Genomic DNA, 25548 nt, shown 5'->3' on the forward strand with positions numbered 1-25548 from the left:
TCGATTTCAATGAGACCGAAGTCAAGGTGCTTTTGTGACAGAAGGTGGCTGATGCGCACAGCGCGGTGAGGCTCTTTCGGTGACAAAAAAATCCCAGAGCAAGCAGGAAGCCAGCCAGCAATTCCAGCTGCGCAAAGTGCAGAGCCTCATTTTCTCTGTAAGGAGGCAGCGATCCGCGCAGCGATGGCGGAGGTGACAGCCAGCGGTGGCACGTCCAGCTGAGGCGCTGCATCCGTGACAAGAACACATTGCCTGGCCCACAGATAAGCCTCTTTTTTTTTTTTTTTTTTTATTTTTGTAATGCATATGCCCTAACAAATAAGACCAAAAGCTGGTATTTTTCTGGAAAGCCGCCCACTTCAGAAAAGGAGCCTCGGAGTGTGGCTCTGGGCTGTGTAACAGATGAGGCGGCACTGGATGGCGCCTGGCCCAGCGTGATGGTGGTGGGGGCGGCTGAGGGGCAGTGAGACGGAAAACCTGCGGCTCTGAGCCATCGGTAGTCAGCCAACCCTTGCAAATAACATTATTTATTTAGATAAATAAATCCACCTAGGGACACTTATTTAGCGGAAAGGACTCCGCTGCTTGCAGGCTGCTTGCAAACAGTAGAAAAGGACAAAAAGCCTTCAAAGATGTTATTCAGCTGAGCGGGCCACGCCGCGGAAAGGCGGGAGGCCGCCGTCCCCCGGGCTGCCGGCACCTCACAGGGCCGCTGGTGCCACACGGGGCCGCCGGTGCCACACGGGGCCGCCGGTACCTCACGGCCGGCGCCCCGCCCCGCCCCGCCGCTCCCCCTGCGACCGCCGGAGGGCGCCTCAGCACCACGGGCCGCGGGCAGCCCTGCAGCAGCGCGGTGGGCCCGTTGGCGGGGGTGGGCCATCGCCCCTCAGCGGTTTCTCGCCCAGCTCCCGAACTCGTCCCGGTTCTAGGGCTAAGTCTAAGTTTTAGGCTCGCCTGGCTGGCCCTTCACATGGTCGCCAGGTTATCCAGCTGGCCCCCTTGTGTGCCCGGCCTGTCAGCTGAGGCCGAGGAGGCCTGCGGGGAGCGGGAGCGGAGCTTGCCGCGGCCAGCGCGACTGCTGCTGCCGCGCGCCTCGGAGCAGGGGGTCGCGAAGTTTTCTGCTGTAATGTGCTTTATTAGACACTTTTACATGATATTAAAAAAAAAAAAAGCTATAGTGTTTTTTTCCAAGTTGGATGCATAGCTGCGGATGCAGTGAAACCGGGTGTGATCACTGGCTGTGCTTGTATACTGGTTCCACGTAAGAGCTCTCAAAACAGTCAAAACCGAACAGCTTTGAAGGAGAATTCATAAAGCATAAAAAGAAATAATGCTTATATTTAACAGCCTACCCTTTTCTCTGATTCAGTAGTGATTATGAACTCACTCAAATCAATGCCATTCTAATAAGGAGTGTTAAAAAAAGCTCATTTGTCCCTATTTCAGCATTATTTGCAGTGGCTGCTCTGACAGATTAATGTCAGGCTACTGTGGTTAAGCGACAAGCCTCATTTTGTTTTCTGAGTACTACTTTTATTGTTAGACTGTGCTGTACCCCCACTACACCTTTGTTACTTTCGTATTAAGCTGCAAGTCAGATACATCAGGAGAATTTCTTGCGACCAGTGAAAGCTCGTGCTGGAGGATTATTAAACTTTGATGATAACCTGTTTAAGGAGGAAAAGGAAGGTATCACCGCTGACAGCCAAAATGGTTTGATAACTCAGGTACTGCTCATCTAGACACTATCTGAGGAAGGTCAGCCGACAAGGGCATGAAGGAAAGGTATTGCTTAGTTAAGAAAGAAGGCTGGATTTGGGGGAGCAAGGTCTAATTTGATACCTGAGCCATAAAATAATTCAATGTCATGAAGGAACTGAAGCAGGGAACGGCACAGGACTGTTTTGTGTAGCCCCATATAGCTACTGTGGCATTAAAATTGCCAAAGGAATGGATTAAATTCTTTGTGCCTTCAACTCACCAACATCCTCAAAGACTAAAGTTTGCTGGGATCTGGGCTCGGACTGACCTGGCATGGATAATCTCACAGCCCAACTATAGGCTGTGACACCATGTACATGCAAGGGCTGAGCTCTGAGGCAACTGCCAGAGCTTCTCTACCCAAATCACAGGGGGCTAGAAACACACTGCCCTGCTTTAGGACTCTGACCCAACTGCTGGGAATCTAAAAAGGGAGCACAGCTGGAAGAATGACACTCACCTTGGTATAGCTCTGAGGGTCAGCAGGGGACAACATGCTTTGCTACCCCCTGCTACTGACAGCTGCACTTCAGCAATGGGGTTCTGCTAGATGGCGATGAGGGAAGTGCTCACTTGCTATCAAGTGCTTTGGAAGATCGCTAGCATAAAAGTCTGCCACTGTAAAAACTGCCAGTTCTCAAATTAACTAGTGTGGCAGGGCGGCTGCACTCTGTGGCAGCTTCACACTAGGTCATAGCAGAAAAGTTCCTACATTTAACCCTGCATTTCCACTTCTTGAAGCTCCCATCTCCTGTACAAGACACAGGAGGTCAACAGAGGTGTCCCTGGCATTTTCCCCCAAGCTCCCAGAGAACAGGCTGTTCCAGGGGCCCTGACTAGTGTATCTTTATGTCCTGACGATGCTTGGTTGCCAGAAAAGCTTCTCGAGTTGGTGGTTGGCATAGCTTACAGCAGCCTTTAACCTGCTATAACATGCTCTGAAGTGAGGACAGCTGCAGGCAACACTTACTTCTTTTGAACTATGCTCCAGTCCGATGTGCACATGCTGCCCTTCAGCAAAGTAGCACAATTGCAGGCAGAGAAGGGAGGGCCTTGCCTGCAAGCTACAGCCTCCAGTTGTGAAGCCCTCTCACTTCCTCGTGAACAGGGCTGGCGAAGGCCTGCCGAATTGGCTTCACCTGGGTATGCGAGCAAGATTCAGCAGGACTTGTTCACAGAAGCTGACACGGGACCAAGCCCTTCAGATGCACATTCCTGATCCCACTCCCCCCCTTTAGGGCATTTTATGCCAGCCACTCCCAGGTTTCCCCCTCGCCTTAATTACCTTTTTGTAGGGATCAGCTCTGTGTGTGTGTGTATGTGCATGCTAATGCTAAGAAGGGCTGTCAGTGTAGCTTTGCAGCCCAATCTCTTCTAATATGATCCTGGCTTCAGGCTGCGGCTTTTTTCCCAGTGCCTAAATGCAATGCGTGTGGATATTAGGCGAGGGCAAGAATTTGCTTTTTTCTTGCATGCAAAGCAAGGAAATGCATTCTGCCTCGCCACAGCTGCCACAACCACAAGCGTGCCGCTGAACCAGCTACACTCACTGGCCCACACCGAGGCAGAGGAGCAAATGCAGGAGTCACCCTGCCCCTTCCCTCATCGCTGTTCCTCCACCAGAGTCTTCTAGACACCAGATGGGACTGCGGAGTCTCTCTCTTGAGAGGAATATAGGAACCTTTAGTAAGCGAGCTGCAGCCATGTGTGGAACACTAGAAATGAGGGCTAGTGCGATCCCACAGTAGTGACCACAACTCTGCAGCCAAGCAATGAAAGAGGGAGTACTGAACAGGACTGTGTTACAAGGCAACCTGAGGAAACGCCTCCTCAGAAGTCCACTAATAGGCTGGAGATAGTGATCCTTACACTGCAGCCCTGGTAAGGCTCCACTGGAGCCTGGCTACAGTAAGAGAGGCTGGGAGAGTAGCGACTCAAATTATTAGCTCCCGGCATGATTCAGAAATATCTGTCCACACTATATTCATGACTCAGAGCCCAGAAAGGTGTTTGGGATCTATGAAGATAACCCGAAGAGGTCCAACCCTTGAGAAATGGTCTAAGACCTTGGATAGGTCTTGTCTCCAGATCTGAGCTAATTTTTGGCGGATGCAGAATTTCCTGGATGAAAGTTAAACAGAGCAGCTGAACATACCTTGCCATTGGCTTTCTTGTTGTTGGTTGGTTTGGGTTTTGGTTTTTTTTTTTAATGTTTCTGTGGTGGTTCCTTGTATCTTTGCATATTTCAAAAGGATTGAAAAGGAGTGGAAATGCTAACGGGCGTTTTGGCTCGTTCTGCCGTTCTGCTGTGCAGAGGCTTTCTGTGCTAAAGCGCTAGTTACCTAGGAAACTGCTGTGGGATTGAATTTGGATAGATGTGTTGTCAACTGCAAATGAGTAGAGTGGCTTTTCAAGAGGCGGGGAAGAGTGTAAAATGCACTGAAAATATAACTGCCTGTAATGTGATTTCTAGGTAGGATGGTGGTCCTGTGTTTTTGACTGGCATTTTGTAGGCACCCTGACAACTGCTCAAAGGGATCGCAGACAGAACGTATGACCGTGCTTCGGCACCTGAGCTCGAATGCCGTTGCGTTTGCAAGCTGAGTGAGCATTCGTCTAAATGTCAAACCACGACTGTCTGCAAAGAATAGTACTAAGGTTGCCATTAAGTATTTTGCTCGTTTTATTACACAGAGTTATGACAATCCAAGGAAACTGCAGCCTTTCTAGGGATTTGAACTGCAGCACTGCACGGCCATTTGAAAAAAAGAAAAAAAAAACCAAAGACTGATGAAACATGTTTAATGAGTGAGATACATCTAAGGGCTTATGCAATGAAGAAAAATGTGATTGCAGAGCTTTTCCTGGAAATCATCAATAATGGGACTTTTTTTAATACAGCAGCAAAAACGTGAGAAAGCAAACAAATGCTTCGGTCTGGGGGAGTTATACTGATGTCTACCAGTTCTGCCACGATGGCTAAATCTGCAAGTGGTTACTTAACCCAGGGGAGTCAACACTTATGGTCCATGGCTGAAAAAATTGAGCAAAGCGGTGGAGTTTATTTGGTTAGAATAGATCTCCCACAATTCCTCCTATTCCCTCCCCCGCACCAAAACACGTGCAGGATTAGCATTTGGGCTTACACTGAGCACCAATTTCCTTGTATTTCACCTACAAAATGCACTTGAAGTGGCAAATGCAAACTCGTAGTAGTTTATTCATGTTATGACAGGTGTCACCAGTTGGCACAGCTAGATGTAATCTTCAAAGGTTTGGATTTTTTTCCCCCCAAGCAGGTGAGTAAGTTTCCAGCCTTGAAAGGGCAGGTTGTGCTGCTTGTTTTGGGTTAGGCAAGTGCACCAGGTGAGGAGAAGGCTGAGGTAAAGCACTGCCCTTAGTCCTCTGGCTGAAGCTCTGAGGCAGGACCTGCTTCCAGAGGCACTTCTGAGGCTGGCCGGTCCCTGCTCCCGGCTGCTGTGCACTACCAGAGTGCTCACATCCCCTGCATTTCTCTCTGCAGGTGCTTCTCTCCTCCTAGGGGTCTAAAATAAATGCTGAAGTCACCAGTCCTAACCTGTGGCCTGACCGTGGGGCCATACAGGCTTCCTGCAGGGTCTAAGACATGCATCTTGCTTTTCCTTTTCCAGAGTTGGTCCCTCAGAGCTGAGGGCCAGATGAGGGTCCCACCAACCGTTTGATCAGCTTGTGTCAGGCTGGCACATCTACACGACTAAGACAAACCGCACTGTGGACGTGTCCGGACTCTGCCCCTGCCTGCTTTGCTGCCAGGAGGCCAGGCTGTGTGGGTCCAGCCAGCTGCACTGGAGATAGACACCAAAAAGAAGCTGTGATATCTTGGATCTCTTATCCATTGCTTATGAGAATACAGACACCGCTGATCGCTGTTCTTTGTCTTTAACAACATTTGCGTTGGAGATCAAACAAAACCTGTAAAACCCCAGTCTGCCAGGCCTGGAGGTGGCTGCAATACAGTCCATTGCATCTCAACTTTCTCTTTGCCTTTGGAGAGGGGCTGAAGTGACATCCAGAGCAGGACACCCTTCCTCCCCGCTCGAGCCTGTGTGCACCGGCAGATGTGCACACAAACCTAAGCAGACTCCTCTGTTTCAAGCCCATCTGTAACCTGCATAATGAATAATGTACAAGGAATTTGTGGTCTACATGTTTATTAAGTGACTCAGTATTTCCAGTGGAGATTTTGTGCTCATGTTTTACTCACATCGCAAAACCCACTCACTTTTATTATCCCCAGCAGCGGTAGGCGATAATAAATTATACAACTGCAGATGACGGTAACTATATCAACAAACAAATTGTATCAATTTTCAGTGTGAGTTTAAAGGTCCTTTTACTGGTTGTGCAAACTCTGAAAAAGGAATTTGGGAATGCTGCTGCTGTTATTAAACGTTCGTACCGGGCTGTAATCCAAGCCTTCCACAACGCATCTCTAAAGATTTTTGCCTACTGTGTACCACTGCTTTTACATACGGGATTAGGCATTTACATACGTAAGAGCAGAGAGAGAAATGTAACTTACGCAATAGTGACAGCTCCCATTGGTTACTGCGTGAAGGGACTGAAAGATAAAAGGCGCCTCAGTGGTGGAATTCAGAGCTAATCCCCCTCCACTGCATTTGCAGAAACACATTTGTACCCTCCAAAAAAACAAAGGCTTGTAGCAAAACGTCAGTCAACCAACAGCGCAGCTACATCCTGTGTATAGAAACGAGCTCACATGCTCTCTAAATTACTCTGGATCCTGTTTTAAGCTTAATAAGCTACTCAATTAATAATTTGTATGGCTGTGGAAAGATGTGAGCTTATGCCACAGCAGCCATTTTGAAACAGCCAACACACCCATATGGCCAGGGATCGACTTTTTGGGGAAGCAGGTGTAGCAGCATTTGGAAAGTTACAGTGTCCTTTCCAGCAGAGACTCTGTTTATAGAGAAACTCATTTCTATATGATAAAGGTACGTGTCAGTCACAAGACAGAACACTTGGGCAAAGGTAAGTGTGGCTCACCACACCACATGCTGTGTTCTTGTTTTAATTTAATTTAATTTTTTTTTCCATTTTCGGCTTTTTATGGTTGGTGGCTATGTGGAAAAATGGGCCTGGAGCTGTGTCACTTGAGTGACCTTCACCGCCTAGGCGCTGGATGGGGCATACAGGTGAGGGAATAAATATGGCTGAAACTTTCAGTGAGAGGAGACCATCCCACAGGCTGGCTGGTAGTCAGATTTTGCTCCGAATTTCCCCGCATAGTGATCCTAATCCCTCTGGGTCTGGGACAGGCTGAAGCGATGCAGACCTGACTAAGCTGCTGCGTGACTAAGCCTCCTGGACCTCACCAGGCTCAATAACTAATACTTTGAACTGAGCTGCTGATCACCGTCCTGACACGCCAGCTGGGTTTTGCACGTTTTGTTGCCCGTAAATACGGTCTGCTCTTTCTGTCTGCTCCTTTTGTGGTTCCTTGCTCCCAGGGGCTCCAAAGGAGCCCTCTGCCAGTGGAGCCAGGGAGGTTTCAGCCCAGAAAGCTCTTGGAAAAGTCTGTCGGAGAGATTGACCTCAACCCCCTCCCTCGTAATTGCTATTGGGCCCTGGCAGAAGTAGTACATATTTGCAATTAGGGATGGCTGTTTAGGTGTTCTTGGAGCTCGACACCATGAACTTTGACACTGAGAGCTTGAGGCTAGACCTTTGAGCATTTCCTCCTGCAACATCACCAATCTTTGCATGAATAAATAAGACCAATTACAGATGTAAATCGGTTCTTGTTACTCGGATGTCTCTTATCCACAGTCTATACACTCCTCAGCATCTTTTTAAAACAGCAACCTGTCACTATAAAGCCAGCAGTCAGTCAGGACATATGGGTTGTTGCTGTTGGGCTTTTCTAAGGATTTAGCTGTGTTACACAAATTGCCAATTAAACTGGAAAGTTAAAATGAAGAAAATAGTCAGGTAGTGTCATTAACTTAGCTTCAAACCGCAAGAACCTATTCTCCAAATAAATGCCTGGAAATCCAAGCACATTCAGAATGGATCCCATTTTAGCATCTGTTGACTGGCCATTTTTAAGTTTGGATAGTTAATTATTCATTTGAACAGGCTGCAATATTCTGTTTATTTTGTTGTGCGAGCATCGGTCTTCCCTTCTGGAGGACACAGAGTTAACCTTTACCTAGGCAAGGCAACTCACTTTATTTTGATGGGAGGGATATTAGATTTTGCTTCTTTTGTGTTCCCATTGGCTTGCTGTGGTTGGTTTTATTTTTTTCTTTTCTCTGAGCACTTGTCATCTTGCAAACACCTCTGCGTTCTCAAAATGACAAGATTTACATTGTGTACAGCTAGTGACTTTTAAACCTACCTGATATTACGGAGATAATGAAATGTTTTATTGGACTCTCTCACAAGAGCAAGGTGCCCCAGGTCTCTGCAAGGGATGTATCTCCTGACCATGCCAAGGCACCGCCGCTGCCGTCCCCCTTGCTGGCAGCACTCAGCTCCCCCAGCCAACCCTCCTGCCTTTCCTTGCACCAGCTCCGTGCTCCCCTTGCTTCCCGGCAGCTTCCAGCTGAGGAGCAGTGCTTACATTACTTGCTGTCTCCCTCTCCAGCAAGAACAGCCTTTCAGAGGAGATTGCTTTGTGCTTAATTTAAATTATTTTGGATTGTGGGAGGCGTATCTACAGCCAGGCCTGGCCAATATTGATTTTTTTCCTTATATCTGATTCCCTTATGGTGAGAAACTCCAGAAGTTAACATTTGAGTAAATTACCCTACAGTGTGTGAATAAACATAAGGATGATCAACAGGAATAACGTAACGTGTTTGCCTTAATTTCATAACAACATCTCTGCTAGGAACATAATATACCAACAAATGGAACTGTTACAATTACAGAGGTAATTTAAAATAAGCTTTTTTATGGCTACCCCTGGGTTTTTGGTCGTAGCTTGCCTTCTGTTTGTATGTTCTTTACACCAAACCTTCTTTCCTGATGGACTCCCCGTTTGCTGTGTCCCTTCTTCACAGCTTCTAGAAGCAAGAGAAGCACTCAGAGACACGGAAAGTTACTCTCCCTTATTACAATAATGATATGTAAATGTATGCCACATTCTCAGCCTCTTCTGTAGAGCCGGGCGTGTTATCTTTACATTCCAGGGGTGCTGTTATTAAAACATCGCACACAAACGTACACTTAGTACTTAGTTTGCACAGAAATGGCCTTGCTTGCTTGCTTTTGGGTGGAAAAAGAACCAGCTGGTGTTAAGTACATGAGAGCCTGGGCAAGACCCCAATGCCAAAACAAGCTGACAAAGTGAGAGAGCATCTTTGAGAGTATGCCTTTACTAGTATAGGAAAAAAGTTATCTTCTTAATCTAGGTTCACTAACCTGATTTCAAAGACCTGCGAATAGCAGGTTGTTCAGTTTTAATTTGGGTCAGCAGCTCAAGTTCAAACGTTGTTGTGAACCTGATACTTTAACCTGGGCGAGCGTACTAGGCGCTGGAGGAGACAGGGCAGGTTCTGCAGGTGGGACAGTCAGTTAACAAAGAGCAAAGCATCCCATGTGCTGGTCTGGGCCAGTGTGCTTTACCCACAGCCAGGCTCCGTGCCTTAGCCAGTATAAACTCTCTTTACGACACCAGTGAAGGCAACCAAGCTCTACCATGTCCATCACTGTGGAGAACACCACCGTGAAACCTCACTGGACACAGCCCACCTGGGGCGAGGAGGATTTCTCTGAGGGTTCGGAAATACTCAATGTCTCTCTTCCCAGAGAAGTGGTAACATCCCTATTAGGTCATGGGGAAGAGCTTTTGGAAACCTCACCTTAAACTTTCCTGGAGTTCAGCCTTTCTTTACCTAGTATTTACTCTCTTGCTTCTTTGTCAGCTTTCAGCTGGGAATGTGGAATTTAAATGGTTCAGGTATGAGACAATAGTCTTTCTTTGTAGTAAAATTTAGGGGATTCATTTAACTACATTTAGTTAAATGGCAGCTGTTTGGTAGTCAACTAATTCTATTTATCAATCTCTGTCTGAAGTATTAAGAAATTAGGGCCAGAATGATTTATGGATTCTTATTTGACCTCTCTGGTTGGTCAAGCACTGAGCAGGCAGGTTGGTAACGTCTCTGGCAAGCTGATCTGTCTTGCAAATTCACCCTTGCTTGCTCTCCTGCAAAAACACTCGGATCCCTCTTAAAATAAAAGGGTTAAAAACAATAATAAACTGCGAAATCGGGAGAGTGAAGACGTACTGTACCGCCTGCAAGGACTAAACAGTGACCGTGCCACAACAATTTGCTTTAATCTCAACATATCATGTTCAAAATCCGAAGATTAGCTCCACCGCTATACATCTTTTACTAAGAAAGTTTCCATTTCCTTCTTGACAAGTATGAATGTCTGTTACTGGCACTGTATGTGCCTTTTTTTCAAGCCAAGACTGTTTGTAAAATTTCTTTTAAAAAAATTACTTAAAGCAGGAGTTTACCCCTTGTTAACTTGAACTGACAGACTCTTGGTTCAAATCACTTCTCTACCACATTCCTTTCTCCAACTGATTTTTCTCTTCAGCAGCTTACATTTCAGTGACATATTTTCTGACCTCTGTGCCATATTTTGCATATATTCCTGCCTAATGTGCCCTTCAGCCTGTAAGCAAATCATATTTGTTTTCTCCTATATCCATCCATCCTCTGGAAAATCTGGTTTTACAGCCAAGGTTTTACAGACTTAGGTACTCTATTTCATTGTAATGTGGCTGTGCTAATGCCAAGATACATCAATTGCCTGAAAATATTGGTGTCTGAAGGGTTTGATTTTCTCCCTTTGCCTTAATTAAATACTGTGCAGATGGAGTTAAGGATTTATTTATAATAATTATTGAATTTTTTCTTCATCTTTCTCACTATTTTTTTTCCTCATTGTGGAGTTTTATGCTTATTTTAGCTTCCTATTTTTGTTAGGATGCTTGTGGTCAACAAACAATATGCAGTCGTGGGTCATTGGCTGAGGAATGTTAGAAAAAAATTTCTGTGAAGGCACCTATAGAGTTGCTATCCATTTAAAATCTTTTTTGAAGTCTGTGGTAATAGATTTCAAACTAGTCTGGAATTAAAAAAAATAATTAAGAATATTTTTGTGTAATTTTTTTTCTTTAAATGGATAACTTTGAACTTCAAAGAGTTTCATTTCATCAAGTATTTTGATGAAGAATTTCTTGTTCTCTAAGTAGCAGGACCGTGCATGTCCCAGAATGTGCTAAGAGATGGGTTGTGCTGCGGGAGCGGGGCTTGTTAGGTTTCTGCTGCAAGACCCAGTAGCTTTGGTAATAAATGAGAGTAATCTCAGGAAACTACCCAGGCAAAAGACTTTCTGTGGCTCTGATGCTGCCACTGAATGGAAGGGGAATGTTTATTTAATGACCAAGCTGGCTTGTCCTCAAATGTGCCATTTTGTCTTCATAAATTTTGGGAAGAATCTGGAGAATGTTGCCAAGGGCAACCGCTGCATCTTGAGGAATTGGAAACGAAATACAGGAAGAAAATAGAACAAAGATTCCTTAAAGGAGTTTACCCTGCTGTATTCAGTGCCTTGTAAGTGAGCACATGTTAGAACTACCCTGGTTATCCCTCAGCAGGTAACAGCGTTGGGGCGTTAAACATCAAGTAAAGTTAAACTGCAGGCTGTTTGTCCCTTCCAACATTGTCCAGTGCTAACGGGCTCCAGCTGACACTGTTAAGGGGCAGGGTGCCTCCACAGAGCACTGCCCTCACTTGTTGCTCCTCCTGCACTCCCTCAGACCACTGAGGGGATTTTCCTAGCCTTCCTACATCTGCAGTCCCCTTCCCAAAGTGACAGTGCGTTTCTCCTCCCACCGCAGCCATACAGCTGGCGTTGGGTAGGGATGGGTGAGAGGAGGTTCCTGTAATCACAGCTCACTGACGTATTCTACAAACGTCATTGCTTGGGTCAAACGTAACCAAGTGTCCTTGACACAAAAGGCAGAGATCTGTGATATGATCTGCAGTCCTGTGAAACTGGTCTAAATTTCACTGAGGACCTGAAAGAGTCATCAAACATGGAGGAAAACTCATTCGCATGTTCATGTGGGAGAGATGGATGGTCATCCAGATGAGAGTTCAAACAGCTACCAGTCCACTCAGCTGACCCCTGTAGCCTTCTGAGTCAGTAAGAGCAATGCAAAAGAGAAGCATGTGGCAGAGTGCTGGCAAATATTTTAATGAATGACCTTATTGGGGCTGAAAAACCGAGAGATGGCTCCTACCCAGTATTATGACTGGACCCTCCTGACTGTCCTTCTAGAAGATGGATGACTGTTTCTCTATGAAGAAATCAATTTATAACTCAGTTTCAAGCTCCACTACATTTGGGATGGCTTGGCTCTATGGTTTGCTGTTCAGGCTCATCCCTATTTAAAAAAAAAAATTCCAGAATTATTTTCCCATACTTGGACAGCTATATGGGCTGACGCTTCCAGACTCTCTCCCCAGAGCAAATTCTCTGAATTCATACAGCTCGAGTGACCTTTCCAGTTCACGGCACTGGCTAAGATTCCCATCATTTGTGCAAGCTTTGTAATTAGATATACATATGTACATGTATACATACACAGATCTATACATATAATACACATATGCACACACATAGAGAGACAGAGAGAGTATGTATGGGTGTATGTATAAAAAGACTGCTTAGAGTTTCAGCTGTCGCGTTCCCGAGCTCTGTGTCTATACAAGTTACGGAAAATCTGGCAAAAAACAGAAAGCGACAAGCATATTTTATATTCACACAGTTCATCTGTTGAAGCATGATTTTAAGAGCCTCTAGCTATTTAAACACTTACTGTAAAGCGAGTGAGTAAATGGTTTTCTGGATTAGGATTTTAGTCAGGTTGTAAATTTTTAGAGATTGGGTCTGTGTTTGCCTGATTTTGTACAGAGGCAATAGATTTTGGTCCCTAGGAGCTGTCTCTGAAGGAATAATTAGAACCGCTCCAAGAACTGAGAAAATGCACTGAAAATTGCTGCACTATTTAGTTTCCAGTTTAATTCGGTGAAATTTTCCAGACAGCTCCTCAGATAATAAAAGCAACAACAAATACTTTTTTTTTTTTTTTAAATTATATTTCTCCTTTGCTAGGCTGCTTTGACAAATACTTGAAATAAACCCTCTGATGTCTCGGGGCAGAGAAAGGTATAGGGTCTGTTACAGTTTCAATTTTTACTGGGTTTTTTTCCACACAGGCCGCTTGCTGGCAAGAAATGTTTCAAGACAAAAACCTACCCAATCCAGTCTATATAATCTTCCTCAAACTGTTGATAAAATTTGATAAAGCTCTCTTTTCTCTTGGGTGGATATGAGTAGGTCTAAGGAGTCTTCAGCCTATGCATCTGGTTAGGTAAACACTTGGGATACTGTTCAGTTCAAGAATGAGAGCCCTGGAGATGAATGTCTATCTATTTGTAGGTCTTTAAGCTCTTAGCGTAACAGAGTGCAGGTCAACGCAGTCAGGGGAGCCTAAAGCTAACAGCCGTGGGGGATGAAACCCAGATGCTCTGTAGTTTGAGACACCAGGGGCACCACAGACACCCAAGAGCTGCACAGGGCTGGCGGATCTGACGTGGGATGTATGAGAGGCCACCTGGGGTATCCCATAGTGCCTAAAACAACATAATGGAGATGCCTATGTTTAGCCAACTTGACTGAGGCCCAGCTGCATTCCAACGGCAGCCTGAACCATGCCTTATGCTCCACCACTCTGCTGATTAAGAGCTTCATTCAGTTGCCTGCACCAGGCATCTCAAGCCATTTGAAAAGCCTTAGGGTAGCCCAGGCATTGGTAAGAGGCCGGCAGACGTGACCTGTGCCTTTCTGGAAGAGCAGCTGGAGCAGCCAGCTCAGATTACAAGGGCCCATCAGTTGGAGTTGCCTATCAGTGACCTGTTGAACTGCTCCCTAAATCTCGGTGACAGTAATGGGAGCTGAGACCCCAGTACACCGATAGAAGCCTTCAAGTATCTAAGTGGCCTCACAGCCCTTTCTGTACCAGTCTGAAGTTTTCCAGTAATGTTTGTGCAGCTACTTCATTCTTCTACTGTTTATCCACCCGCTGCCCTGCATTCTCTCTTCTGCGTATATGTACTTTGGCTTGCATATTTTGCCTGGACATTTTTAGACTTACCCAGCGTCTTCTCTGCTGGCTCACACACTCGATCCATAAACTTTCCTTGCTGCCAACCAGCTTCCCACCAGAAACTCTCCACATGGCTCCCAGACGAGGCATGAGAAGCATTTGTCCTCCCACCCCACTTCTCGTCCTTAGGGGGAGAGCAGAGGCTGGAAAGCAGCAGCCGCTGGAGCTGGAGACACCACCTCATTCCTCTGACAGCCATCCTTCGCTGGGCCAAGGACATCACAAGGGCTGCAACTGTCTTTCTGGCAATACTCTCATGCAACGCATGGCTTTGTTTTTGGTTTTGTTTCCGTGGAAGACCATAGATACGGTTTCTTGTAAAATATAATATATATTGTATTTAAAGAGACCATTACAATTAAATGCTTCTTGGCCTTTCTTTCCTGGGGAATTGACAAGCCATTAATCTGGTGTTAGTGGCCAGGCATACCAGGTTGAGCTGGGCTAAAAATTATTTAAGTAAGTAAAATATACTTATAAAATTCTGTCATTTTACAGCTGCATGTCTATATGTTTCTTCAAATGCCTGTCACGTTGCCATCAAGGCAGCAGTCGGTAGAACTTCCTGGAGAGATTAATGCCAGCAGTAACCCAAAGAGGAAATGGAGGCAGCAGCAACTGTGGCTAGAACAAAAGAAAGAAAAAAATAGAAACAAAGAGTACTGTTTATAGAATTCCAGTGTCCTCTATGCTTTCAGACTGAGATGAACGTGTCACAGCATTATAAATTTGTCTGTAGGCTAAACAGTACTGTCCAGGTAGCACAGCTAAGAAAAACAGTACAGTCTAGAAGGACCCCAGTCCCTGAGCAGCCTTCCCCGACCCCCCTGCCGAGTCCTCCTCCAGAATATTCACCTTTCACCACAACACAAACATTATTAATGTTTCATCTCTCTCGGTTTGCTTCTACTTGAATTCACAGCTCATGTCTTCACCTGTCCATTCCAACAAGTCCAGATTCTCTTCCATACGTTTTAATAGATTCCTGCCACATATATATTAGTGAGCCCTGAGTGTTTTGTTTGCATATTTTCTTTTTCTAAAAATAAGGTGATACTGGTTCCACCCTGACTGATCTTCAGCCAGGCCATAGTCATCTCAGATTCCAATTTAAAATTATCCTCCTGGTGTTAAAGGTTCCCCAGGGACTCATGAGCTCTGCAACAGCTATTTGACCTAACCGATGTGCTTCTAAACAGTGGTAACTTTTCAATTTATCCTTACCAAGGGTGATGATATCAGCATTAAACAAAAAAAAAAAAAAAAAAAAAGAAGAAAGGTAAAAAGCAAGGTGAGAACAAACTGTGGGTCCAAGGAATGACATTTACAGCAATCATAATGAATTCGCCAGGCTCATTGCATTAATTATCAAAATGAAACATCTCATTTCTTTTGATTGTCACAGTACCGTGGCATCCTCTGAGCAGGAAATAAGACCAAAATTTTTTAAAATAAGAGCCTAATGTGTTTAACACAATTGAAGGTAGTTAGAAAGAGGAGAGCATGTCACCCTAACTGTCTGAGCTTGGGATGTGTTTACACAGTAGTCGCTTCAGGTTTTGGACAGGTAAATAAACTCACACCAAGTTTCTTGTTGGTGTGACAGGTCTGCTGCTGGTCTCCATGGCAGCTCATGTAAAGTTAGTTCAGGTGCTGTAGAATTAAAGCCACTACTGCTGCAGCATGGAGACGTGCTTTTCCAGTCAAACACAGAGTCCAAAAGCTCCAGGCTCTTCATATTGGAATTTGACTTCAAAAAGTGGTTTGTAAGATGCTTAAGGCTTTGGTTAGAGAAAGTTTCCATTAGCGGTATTCTGGCACTAGTACCTCAGCAATTTTCCTTTTCCTGTTTGTTTTACTGTGGTATTTTTATTATCTGTTTTACTCGTGACCCTCCATTTCAGTGTGGCTGCTGTTGTGCGTGTCTGCATATTGGTGACACAGGGCCACAATACAGCATGCAACTGCTAGTCCCAGATTAGCAGCAACCTGCAGTCTGACTTCAATTAGCTGGAAGGATGATGTTTCTTGACTGTCTGGTGTTTAAATGAACTGAAAATCAAAACCCTGTTTTTCTTGGTTCTCTTCCAAATCCCACACTAAGGTACAGTTTGCCTCATTAAAGATTAAAACAGATGTAGGTAAAAGAAGATAAGTCTGAATCGAATTTGAGATCCAGACAGTCCCGAGCTTGTGGTTTGGGCTCTTCTCTTCCAAAACATAGGAGGAAGCATTGAACACTTCAGATCCATAGGATGGAGGTAAGAGGGGCTGCGGGGACTTAGCAAGATCCTTCCTTCATTTTGGCAGCTCTGTGAACTGTTTCTGCCTGTGGTGAGCTGTGGGTGAGGTGCCCGCTCTAAGTAAGCAAAGACACCCAACAAGGCGTGGGGAGATAAGATCCTGCAGAAACACCTTTCCACCGATGCCTTTGAAGAGCTGACCCAGAGTGACTTGCATCCCATGTCCCAGACGCGGGGTGTAGGTGCTTTTCTCTCCCTGCAGTGGACTGTGAAACAGTCAGAATGCTGCTGCTGCCTCTGCAGTTTAGCATCTGAATTGAAAAGAAGAGGAGGAAGAGGCCAGGGAGAACACACAGTTACAATGAAATCATTACAGCTAATCTAATATATAGTCGCAAAGGCATCTAGGTGCCTACTTACTGTGTGGAATATAGGTATAATAACAAGGTAAACTGTTGGGGTTTTGTTTCTTGGGAGAATCATCCTGCTTCACTGTGACCTTCTCACTTAACTTAATAAGCCAAGTATCTTTGTATGAAAACAGCTTCTTAGTTTCCACACTAGAGAGTACACTGCCTTATCGCTTACTGTAATTTTGATTATGAAACAGTTGTTTTCATAGTCCTCACTTTTCTGTCGCTTGGAGCTATCAGAAATCTTTTTTCAGGCTACCACTTCCTCATGCTTCCCAGTCCTTCAGCAACAATACTTTGTGCAGGTGAGGGTTATATTTTAAAGAAAACCTCTTTGATCATACAGTAATGATAGTGTTTCAAATCCTTGTCATATATGTATATGATGTTAGCTGCAGAGGTTGGACATGTAGTTTGTAAATATATAGGTCAATGCAGGTGCCTCATTTGGCCTAACATTTGTTCTTCAGCGTAGCCTTTCCTACTGGTCATAAAGTCTTGCAGTGCAGCTTCAAGGGAGACTGATACCTCGGGCACAGAGGAGTGCTAGTGAAGCCCAGAGCTGCTGTAGGTTTGTGAACCCTGATGGTTTTTCCTGCAGTGGAAACAAACACCTTTGGCCATGGGGAGTAAACCCTTTGAAAAATAGTCTTTTACGTTGCCCATGAGTCTTCTTTTCATTTGTATTCACCAACTTTTGTTTTTCTTTCAAAGTTGCTAGGCTCATCATGCACTCCAAAGGGTGCATCACCCCTCAGGTCCCTCCGAGGGTCAGGCTCCCGCCTCCCCGCTGTGCCTACGCTCTGCACATGGGCTGGCTGTTCCCTCCACCACACCATAACTCCTCAATGGCACCAGCACCCTGTGAAAAAGCCACCAAGCTGTAGGTCTGATTTCACTCTGGAGCTCAGTAGGTGATGCTGATCTTGTGAGCGAGTAGGAGGCACATCAAGCTGAGGATGCAGCTGATCAGAAAATGTTTGACATTTTGTTTTGGTCCAAATGTTCTCTTATTAAGAACATGCTTCCCTTTTGACTAGTAATTGAGATTTCTCCTCTTTAATATTAATCACTTGGCAAAGAATTTGCACAATTGATTTTCTTAACCACGTTTTTAAAAATGCAGTTAGAGCCAGCTATGCTTTCATCCCGTATCACAGAGAGCTGTGATGAGGAGGTTTCAGGTGTTGCTTAGAGGTGTGTGCTGCTGAGTGCTTTCATACTGTACTTAAAAAGGAGGTGTTTATAAAGTCCCGGTGAAAGGACTGAATGTCCCTCCTCCAGATTCTGTTAAAAAATAATTAGATAATATTGTAGATATCAGGTTGATAGCCACGACTGTCTGCACTGCCTCCAGGCCATCTAACGTGGCAATTTTCTCTGCCAGTACCTGATACATCCGATATATCAGGAGTACCTTGCCTTCCTCTGGGTGCTGTCACCCCCATCCCGCATCAGCCAATGTCTACAAAGGATAGCTGGGATGAAATGGGTTTTCTAGTCCCATGAATAAGGGTTGTATAGTTGTCTTTTTCTCAAAAAATCCAATTTGCACAATCTCACTGTCTACTGAGATGTCAGCGCCGGCCTGAACTCTCAGCCTCTCTAAGACAGGAAGACAAGAAATTTCACGTCCGAATCATAGCATTTTGTTAAAAATACATTAACATTAAAAGTTGCTATTCTGACATCATATTAAAAAACTATACAGTACTTGAGCTTTCTCTGTATTTTTGCTTCTGCTTCAATGCAGAAGCCATCCTTTCCTAAAGAATCAGGAGCAAAGCTTGAGGTCAGGAGGAGGTTAGGAAGGTAGGTGCAGCAGCTTTGCAACCAGCGAGCCACTTGAAGAGCTTATTAGTGTTTTGATTGAAAGGATGCAGTGTTTGGTGTTCAAAAGATAAACTTAAGGTTAAAGAAAAAAGGGTATTAAAGAAATTCTGCATAGCAGCGAATCTGAGTAATTAATCACTACATTTACCTCGACACTCAATAGCTACTTGTGCCCATAGAAGTTGTAGGGTGTATATAAAACCTCCAGAGGCACACAGGTCCTTCCAAAGTGGCATTTCATGGGTGACGCTTGTATGTTCGATTACTGCAATTACGAGGCAGCAGGGAGCAGAGGGAAACAGGGTGGGTGCCACCCAGCCCCTGTCCTGTGGATGAGTGTCCCCAGTGCGGTGCCACCACTGCACAGTGCAGCTCATCCGGTGGCGGTCAAGCTGGCACCGTGGTGTGAAGGTGAGCTGGGGGCTACATCCCTCCTCTCCTGGGGTGCTCCATGTTGTTTTGCTGGAGGCAGGTCCCAAAACCCATCCGGGTCTCCTCAGGTCTCCTGAGCCCAGGGGAGCTACAGCTGCAGTGGTGTTTGTGGCTTCCTTCCCCCTCCAGCTCCTGCTTCTGTGTGATTGAGAAATTATTTTTCTCTTCTCACAGGAACAGCCGTGGGTAAAAAGGGAGGCCAAAGGGGTGATGTCTGCCCTGCCCCAACCTGTGGACCCCAGTTGGACCTCAGCCATCATGGCCACACATGCCTGGCCACCCTGGGTTGCAGCTGGCCAGACTGACAAGCTATGTCATAAAAAACAAGTAATTTAAAATAACTTTAAAGGAAATAGTTACAATTCTGTAAGACTTTCAAAACTCTGTACTCCTTAGGAAAGACCCTACATTTCCCTTTATGCTCTTTTGTATCCTTGGGTTGTGCTTGTCCAGCCTGTCCTAAGCCATTTCGTCTGCCCCGCGGTGGTGCCACTCTGGGCTGTAGCACCCACAAAAACAACAGCAGAAGCCTCAGTGCATCTTGTAAAAAACACCCTGCTGTCACCAGATCTGAAAATCAGAAGTATTTTGAAAATGATGAGTATTATGAGACTTGTAAGTAATCACCTTGGAGCTTAGACAGTATTTCTCTAGTTCAGCTACCATTTTCCTCATTGCAAAATGAATGTAATTTAAGTTATGCTATTTTATCTAATGTTAAGAATAAAACATCCATTAGAAAGTACATTATAAAGTATGTTTTGCTAGAAACATCTCCAATATTACAGTGAATAATCCTGTTACATCCTTTTATGATTTATAGTGCTTTATTTTTCTTGTCTTTAACTTTAAACATTTGCCAGTAATAGATGGTAGTGTCAGGCTAAGAAGGTCCATAAAGATTAATGCACCTGGATAAAGAGGACCCCTTTCATATTTGCTGGTTTGACTTATATATATATATATATATATTATTTTTTTCTGGAATTCTATGCAATTTGGCTCAAGTTTCTTGAAGAACATGAAAGCAGCACTGCAAAAATAATAGTCCTCCAAATGGAAAATATGAGAATAAGAGATCCCTGAATTGAGGGGGGAAAAAAGACTGTAGGAACAGTGGATTATAGGTGTTGGTTCTTGGCTCTTCTTTCTAATTCCGGTTTGACTCACTGTATAGCTTTAAGTCAAGTTAAATAATCCTCTTTCACTCCCTGATTCGGGATCTACAAGGATAATAGTCTTTTCCTGCTTTGCAGGGCTTTCAAAAGAGATACCTGAAAAGACTAATGCTGAAGTACAAGGCCAAATTAGTAAAAGCATAATATGCAGCAGCTAATATTTTACTAGTAGGGAAAACACCCTACCTCATTGCATGTAATTTGGACTGTGATGGTGTTGTGGGTATTTTCCCTTTTAAATCTGTCACTGGAAACTGCAGAAGACAGCATAGGAACAGGGTATTAAAAATGTGATGGAGATCTTAGCTCTTCATTCAGTATGAATGAGGAAGAAAGGTATAATAGAAGAACTAACAATGAAGGGAAACTTCTTTTTTCTAATTGCAACATTCCATGTATTCAGCATTTCCTGTTGTGTAAAGATACAAGCAGACGGATTTATTAAATAAAAAGTCATTGCAACTGCATAAGCCTTCTCCACTTTAAGACCAGCACTGTAAGGGAGGATACAATCTCCATACTCTGGCAATTTACTTTAATTCTTTAGCTTCACCATACACAAATGTTTAAATCATTGGTAGTCTGTAAAAGATATACTTTCGCTGATAATATAAATCAGCAGAAGCTAAAAGCCTTTACTGGGATTAAAGTAGAGTTCACCAGCTTTTTCACTGAGATGCAGCTTAATAAAAAACAATCCTGGAGGACATACCTCCTTGGCTTTGCAGACACGTACACAGGACTGCTTCTCCCATTCCCCAGCACAGCCCTCCCCCTCTCTGGTCCAAGAAAATGGAGAAATAATGTTATTCTATTTTTAGATTCTTTTAATGAGATTTATCAGTTAGACTGGAGATGGGCAGTATCAATGCTCTAAGTATGCTGGCGCTGTGTTGGGGCCCCTCAAGGTCTATAGCTCTCATGTTCAGAGCTGCTGAATTGTCCCAAGGAGGAGTGGGATGGCTTCAGGGCAGTAGCTCCAGCGAGATACTCGGACTTTTCTGTCTTAGTGGTGCATTCAGGTGGCAGCTAACATACTTAGTGAGCTCTTGTATTTTGTCAAGCTCGCCACTTGTGCTGCCTTATGTACTCAAAGGTTTGTTCCATACTCTTCTCGATGCTGAGGTTTGGTCATTACATGGTGACAAATGCAATGAATCTCTGGAAAAATCTGGGTTAAGGATCCTGTAGATCCTGCTGGCCTTCGCCAACCAAGCGCTCCCCATTGGGGAGTGACCACATGCTTCCCAGGAGAACTGGAGACCTGGGGCGGCAGTGCCGGCAGCGAGCTCTCCTCCTAATTAATTGTAGCTATACTGCAATCTGTTAAGGAGCTGCGTGATGGCAACTGAACAATGATAACTGGCACCCGATGATGCCAGATCATAAAAAGCTGAGTTACGTGTTTGGTTGTCCCGGTATTGAGGGGGGGAAAGGGAAAAATACCATATGTTGTTTTTAATGTTTTTAGAGTTGTTTAATGTTCCTCTAGCACAGAAATGTTTTTTTAGGAGTACTTTCCTTTGTAGAATTTCTTTGTGATAAATTATTTCCCTTTCAGCCTGAATGCACACTATGCAGTACCACATTAGATACTGTTTTCTTTTTCTAAGAATTGTTGTTTACTAAGTTTCAGAATTCAGAAAAAAAAGTCAAAGAAATTATATTTTATATAATACCTGGGAAACTTACAGAAGGAGCTCAATCTTCCTTTAGAAACATTTAAGAGAGTTAAAAGTACTGCCTTGAGAAGGAGTGTTCCAAATCTGCCGAGGGAAGGACCATGAGGAGAGGCTGTTTGGCCACTAAAAATTGTCTCCAAAAGAGATTCAGTGCTAAGATTTTGCAGTGTGAGTGCACCTGGATGGTTACATGAGCACAGAGACGGATACTGGGGGGCCTTGTGAGTTATTTCCACATAATAAAAAAAGAAAAAAAAAATCACTTTTTTTTTAAATTGAGGTTTTATTGGCCATTATGTACAAATATGGTGGCCAGCTGATAGTCATAATCAGATCTTGCTCACAATTAGTTTTATTAGGAGAGCGGGGGGGGGGGGCACCCCAGGAAGCCATGCAGCTGGTAATTATTATGTATCCTTCTTATCTGGATTTAAGAAACAGTGCCTGCTTATTTCTCATGTTAATGCACATGAAAGCAAGAAGACAAGACCAAGATCTTGCAGATATTAAAGTGGGGAAAAAAAATGCTGAGCAGCCACAGTTTTTGCAAGCGGTGCACACTGGAAAAGCAATAAAACGACCAACATGAGCATATATCACTGCTGCAGAGGTTTCCTTCTTAGCGAGGGCAAGTTTATCCATAAATTGCAGTGAGCAGAATATTGCTGCTGAATAGGAACCACAGAAAGAAAGAAAACACACAGGAAAGGTGAGAATAAATGATTTGAACGCCAACATTTTATTTTTCAGGAGGAAACCCCCAACCAGCAGGGTCCCCCTTAGTTCTCCAGCTGTCAGGCACCAAGAGGGGGCCTTCAATTTCTTTGCAGAGGCCCTTTAGCAAGCAGGGCCTTGTTAGAGCTGCATGGCCTCCACAGCAAAGTGGGCCGGGCCCCCATGACTTATGCTGTGGAGCTGGGGGCATTTCCAGGGACCTCCACACACTCTCCCACTTAGCTGTCAGGGCAGGAGGGGACACTGTTCATGTGAGCATCCATCTCTGCACCGTCTATTCTACCAGGCAACTGGTTAGAAAATATCTGTCAAAACTCTTTTGAAGTTATATTTCAAGTTTTCTTTTCACAAAACAGCATTTGGTTTTGATGGATTTTTTTTTTTCTTCTCTCTAAAGACTCAACAGTACAAGCCAAAACATTTTGGCCAGATGTGTGGAAAAAATTTATTTGGCACTGTTGCCAATGGCTTGTGGGAGTCACTGTTTGGCTGTCTCACGCCTCTGCTCTCCTCACCAAGCCTCCGGATGACAGTATCTCCTGAAATGCACTGTGGCCATGTGCTGCTCTGGCATCTCTGCAAAGGAGAGAGAGCGCATGGCGAAAGAGCCTGGCTGCAGGAGCAAACAGCAGAGAGCCCCTCTGCAGCAACACCTTTGAGCCATATGAGCACCTTTGGTACAAGCAAATGTCAAAGTTTCAGTTTCAAGTTTTTCTTTAAAAAGATAAAAAGTGTATTTAGGAAAAGCAAAGCCCCTTTCCAAGCAGCTCTAGTTAAAATCTTTTTCTACCTTTGCTGGGAGGAGGAGAACAGTGAAAGAATCATATTATCTCCATCAGCTCATAGCAATGTTCTGGCTTGGATGCCCTAAAGCTCATTCTCTCCTATCTCCTACACTTGTCTTTGCTATAGACCTTCAAAGGCAGCAGCAAGGTAGCAGACTTTTCATTTTTCACATGCTGAGATGAAGACAATTTTCTATTCTCTAGCAACTGCCTATATAAACAACTACCAGACAAACAGTAAAACTAGGTTTGAGAACTACAAGCAAATTGACATTGTAAATAAATTGTTTTCGTACCTGAAGTGGTGTAAGAAAAGCAAAAGGAGAGTTAAATCCAAGTGGAGATAATTTTTTTCCTTTCATGAAATGCCCATACATAGCGGAGTGGAGCACTAAGTCCAAACATCTTTTTCCAGCAGCACTCTCCAATTTTCCCAGTCCCAGCTTCTTCACATTGCCATTTCCCAAAGCTTTTCCTGCAAAATTAAACAAGCTTAGGTATTTCACGAATGCTTATAGTTGCTCCCATTGTGTGTGTGCTCTCACTTTCCACGTTTGCTTCTCAGCTCACCGAGGTCACCTCTTGGCCATGGCACCACCGATGCCGACCTCGCAAACACTTCCACTCCTCTGGCTCAGAGCTCTTTGGGGAAATTCTTTTCTCTCATGTCACGACCTGAAGGGCTACACAGCCTGCGGGTGCATAGAGGTCACAACCGTGGGTTTGCAGGATTCTGTAATACACAAGAACACGGAGGCTGTATCCTCTAAATTTCTTTGCTGTATTACAGATTAGCACAAATACCACAAAAATCACTACTAGCAATTATACCTATGATTAATAAAAGGAATATATATATTGAGATATCAAGATATTACAAATTCCTATCAGAAATTAATAGTATGGCAGCAATCAATAATAGTAACAATCAATAGTATAGCAGCTATCAATAGTATAGCAAAAATAGTATTATAGCAACAACCAAGTATGTATACTATTACAAGTTACTACAAAGTTATCATTAGTGAAGCAACTTATGAACACTATAACAGCAGATATACTTATGATAGATTACTTATATGAATATGTAATATCACTATTAGCAAATTAGACAGATCTCAGACAGGGTCAAACCATCCCAAAAGTGGGAGAACAAACCAAATCAAACCAACCCCAGAAGGGCACCCAACAGGGACCAATAACGTAACAGAGAGGGTCTTACTTCAGAGATGTTCTGTGTCATGGAGGCTGGAGTCAGCCAGGCATCCCCAGGAGGGTCCAAGACATAGAAAGTTCATGTGGAGAACTCAACCTGTTTAGGGAATAAAAATTACGTGCAGCAGAGGAAGTTCTCAGAGAGAGAGCAGCTCCAGTTTGGTTAAAAAATAAGTGATTTTTATATCACAGAGACATAATAGGACATAGGACACCACCACTTTGAGCAGCCAATAGATGCTGTTAATTTCTGGTTTTCACCTGGGGCAGCCAACAGATGATGATGTTTTCTGTTCTTTCACACCAATTTTTATTTTTCCAGACTGTTTTCCTCTTCTTGAAGTTAGAACAGCCAATGGCAGCTACCGATTCATACTTTCTCAGGATGTTTTCCTCTTTTTTCCAGACTATTTTTCACCTTTTCAGATGATAAGTTACTGCTACAGTTCCTTGGTTTTGCAGTTATTGATGGTATCTCTGGATGTCTCCGGTTTCTAGGTACCCAACTGTACTTCAAAGATGCCAGCTGTGCGCTTCTCAAGGATGCTTCTGGTTCACAGGCCTGGTTCCCAGGCTCACAGTTCCCAGGCTGGCAGGCATTTCCTCTGTCAGTATTTTTCCAGCAGATATTTTCTTCTGCTTAGTAATTTTCCCTTTTAAACTAGGCCGCCTTTAGGGCTGCTCCCATCACCTCACTAACCAGCGTCACTGCTCAGTGGCTACCATGTAAAGTCTGTAAGCTGCTAGACTTGTCAACAGAAGGGAAAATAGTTATTTTGGCAGTCGGCTTGTCTACAAGGGTGAAGGGATGTTATTTGTCAATATCTTTTTTGTTTTAAGCCCCCCCAAAAATTAAGCAGGAGCTAGCTTGAACCAGAAGAAAATGCTGTGAGGGTTTCTGGGAGGGTCTGAATGCTAAATTCTGTCTGTGCACAGGTTGCAGAAACAGACGAGCTGAGATTTGTTGTTTGTGGGGTTTTTTCCTCCATCAGAATGTATGTTCTGAAAT

At 44.2% G+C, this 25548-nt stretch overlaps 1 long non-coding RNA gene across 1 annotated transcript; it reads right to left on the minus strand.

The window, feature by feature from the left end:
- Positions 1–13635: 13635 nt before the first annotated feature.
- LOC129204639 (uncharacterized) lies at positions 13636–25059 on the minus strand. The gene is made up of 5 exons (XR_008576458.1): positions 24801–25059; positions 24547–24636; positions 23870–24057; positions 23621–23799; positions 13636–14647 (listed from the first exon to the last, which is right to left on the minus strand). It is a non-coding gene; the product is annotated as an uncharacterized LOC129204639 (long non-coding RNA).
- Positions 25060–25548: the final 489 nt, after the last annotated feature.

The sequence above is a fragment of the Grus americana genome, chromosome 3 (genome assembly GCF_028858705.1).
Source record: "Grus americana isolate bGruAme1 chromosome 3, bGruAme1.mat, whole genome shotgun sequence".
Lineage (NCBI taxonomy): Eukaryota > Metazoa > Chordata > Aves > Gruiformes > Gruidae > Grus > Grus americana.